The following is a 546-nucleotide window of genomic DNA, read 5'->3' as shown; positions in this document are numbered from 1 at the left end:
CACACAGCCGCCCCCCACCCCAATCCCGCTGTTTCATAACCCCGCTGTGAATCCCCCACTGCCAGGGGGGTTTTCCCTCCCTGGGGATGTCGGAGCCATCTCCTCACCGTGCCCCAATGAGGGGAGCGGTGCTGAGCCCCCTCTGCACCCACACTGGCTCCCCCTCCCCAGAAAAACCCAAAACCTCTCCGTGTGTGAAGGTTTGGGATGCTGAACTCCCCCTGCACCCACACCGATTCCCCCTCCCCAAAAACCCCCAAACCACCCCAAGGATTGAACCCTTCACTGTCCTGGGGACCTTTCACCCCAGGGAACTCCACTGCCCTTTGGGACCCTTCACACTTGGGGACCCCTTCACTCTTTGGGGCCCTTCACCCCCGGGGATCCCACTGCCCTTTGGGGTCCTTCATCCTTGGGGACCCTTCATCCTTGGGGATTTCTTCACCCCCAGGTACCCCTTCACTCTTTGGGGACCCGTCATCTTTGGGGACCCCTTCACTCTTTGGGACCCCTCACCCCCAGGGACCCCACTGTCCCAGGGTACCC

Source organism: Geospiza fortis, unplaced genomic scaffold (assembly GCF_000277835.1).
Source record: "Geospiza fortis unplaced genomic scaffold, GeoFor_1.0 scaffold547, whole genome shotgun sequence".
Lineage (NCBI taxonomy): Eukaryota > Metazoa > Chordata > Aves > Passeriformes > Thraupidae > Geospiza > Geospiza fortis.
The sequence above is the reverse complement of the archived record's forward strand: the minus strand, read 5'-3'. Positions refer to the sequence as shown.